This window comes from Drosophila tropicalis, unplaced genomic scaffold, assembly GCF_018151085.1.
Source record: "Drosophila tropicalis isolate 14030-0801.00 unplaced genomic scaffold, ASM1815108v1 contig_29, whole genome shotgun sequence".
Classification (NCBI taxonomy): domain Eukaryota; kingdom Metazoa; phylum Arthropoda; class Insecta; order Diptera; family Drosophilidae; genus Drosophila; species Drosophila tropicalis.
Genome location: NW_027172742.1, coordinates 15,609 through 18,279, shown reverse-complemented (window position 1 = coordinate 18,279; position 2,671 = coordinate 15,609). Strand labels below are relative to the sequence as shown.

At 41.6% G+C, this 2,671-nt stretch overlaps 1 pseudogene; it reads right to left on the bottom strand.

The window, feature by feature from the left end:
• Positions 1–610: 610 nt before the first annotated feature.
• LOC137572227 (ATP-dependent RNA helicase p62-like) lies at positions 611–2,057 on the bottom strand (annotated as a pseudogene).
• Positions 2,058–2,671: the final 614 nt, after the last annotated feature.

The window sequence follows — 2,671 nt, the reverse complement described above, 5'->3', positions numbered from 1 at the left end:
TTATAGGATGAAAAAAAAATACGAAAAAAAAAAAAATATATATATTAATTAATAGAAGTATAAAAAAAAAGAACAAACCAATCGGGATCCGAAACCTACACACAAATTGCACCGCCTTGGTAACAAGTGATTTGCTACACACACACATACAACAAATTATACGAATTATACGAAATACGATCATACAAATCGAATCAAACAACAAACACAGATGTTGACGATGTCAAGTTTGTTATCAACTGTGATTATGCTTCGAACTCGGAGGATTATGTGCATCGCATTGGACGGACAGGACGTTCGAATAACACAGGGACGGCCTACACCTTATTCACCCACTCCAATGCCAACAAGGCCAATGATCTGATTCAGGTTCTGCGTGAAGCAAATCAGGTAGGAAAAGTTTGAATTTTTCCAATTGCTTCTATTTAACAATCTTTCTCTCCTTCGCTACATCTATCGAATAGACCATCAATCCCAAGCTGATGAATATGGCGATGAGTGGTGGAGTGATGGACGCATTGGTGGATATAATGCCGTAGGAGGAAGAGGAGGAGTAGGTGGTACACCGAACACACGCTATGATCAGAAGCAGCGGTCGTCGCCACCTAACCTGCAGGGAGTGTCGGCAATTCCGGAAGCTGGATAATTAGAGATCACGCTCCTACTGCGATTTATCGCCATGAATGGCACAAGCCCGCCAACCCTGTCGTGAAATAGTGCGGGTAATCTCATCGACCCGCTTCTTGGTTTCCACAAAAATGATGGTTTTAGTTTTACTCTCTGCTGAGATGTCGGTCAGCAAATTGATGAGCTATCTTCTCAGATTCATCGCAGACATCGACAATCTGACGTATATTGTAATTGGCACTCAGCGAGAGAGATCCAATATTAACCTGAAAGTAATTATTAAGAAATTCCTCGGCCAATTGATGCACCTCCTTCGGCCAGGTGGCTGACCACATCAGAACCTGCCTATCTGGTCGTATCTGTTGCATAATCTTACGAATTTGAGGCTCAAAGCCCATGTCAAGCATTCGGCCTCGTCAAGGACAAAATAGGTGCACCGCTTCAGCGATGTGGTTCCACGCTCCAGGAAATCAATCAAGCGACCTGGAGTAGCAATTACAATCTCTACGCCGCGTTCCAGATCTCGAGCCTGCTGGCCCTTTGGAGCGCCACCAAATATGCAAGTATTACGCACTTGTGTATTGCTGCCAAACTCACTGGCCACCTGCTGGATCTGTTGAGCCAATTCACGGGTGGGCGCCAATAATAGAGCAATGGGCCCATCGCCGCGCTCCAGACGAGGCTGATTGTTTATTGTTTAAAATGAGCAACGCCCACCAAATCACGGCCACTTAAAGCAATGGGCCAACCCTGAGCATGTATAGCCGCGGGCTTGGCGAATCCCTGTCCCTTTCTTCCTGGGTGCGAGCCAGCACCGTTTCGCAGGGCTTATAGAAATTCTTGCGGAATGGCGTCAAGTTCACCTCGGACCACACAATCTTTGGCAAGTAGGAGCCATGCTTTGAAGGCGGACGATTTCTATTGTCACGTTTGGCTGACATGCTCCCGGGGCCACCAGGGCGCCGAGGACCACCGCCATTCATCGGCCGGCCGACGCCACCACTGCCATTAAATCCCGGATAGGGAGCAGACCGATTCCGTTGAAATATAGCTCCGCCACCTCCAGGCGGACCCATGCGCTGAGTGGGCATGCCGGCACCAGTGCCACCGCCTCCGTATGCGTTCATTTGTCCGTGATACCTGAAATGACCGTAACCATTATCAATGTTTTTTGTTTGTGCCATAAGCTTGGAATTTTGAGCAATTAAAGCAGATCCAAATAGAAAATTTGTTGCGTTGGTCAACGGAATCTGAATGCTTTTATATAATTAACCAATACCGCAATGTTACTTACATATTCATTTTCTTAGCTGTTTTTTATTTCGCTCACAATTGAATGCCTAATTTTTTTTTAATGAATATTCCTGTATATTTGTAATACTTTTTCCACTGAACAATTTTCCTACGTTGTCAGTTTCCCTAGAGATGGTCAAAGTAATAGAGACTTCAAGCTGTGAACTTATTGTATAAAACATTATTCGTTAATCGATTAATCACCATCGAGCCATTACCACTACCCTGTTTATGAGAATTTCGTACGATCAGAGGCAATAAGAAAGTAACAAGAAATATTTCTTGTCGTTTATCCATTAAAATAAATCGAAAAAAAAAATATCCACAAAAAAAAGTTAGCCCGTCCTCTTTTTCCATGCATCCTTGGCGTGGATTTAAACCCACTGGTTATAAAAATTTATTTTAGCAAAAAGGTCATTTCCCACCAACACCACAATGCTAGTTGGAAATTGAAACGAACAGAGCCAATAACAGAGAGTAACAAAAAATTTACAAACATTGCACAGTGGTTTACTTTTGGTAAACTCCTTCCGAAATAATAATTTTTTTATTTAGTCAAGATTATTATAAAACACCAATTTTGCACATTTAGATAGAATTCTTTTTAGAATTCTGTTGAAAAATAAAAATTAATTTTTTGATTAAAATATATATAATAATATACAATTGCATACGCATCATTCTTTTTTTTCCGACAATTCATTGTGAACTTTACGTATTTTTCCTTTAATTTTTTTAGTTTTGTCTTTTA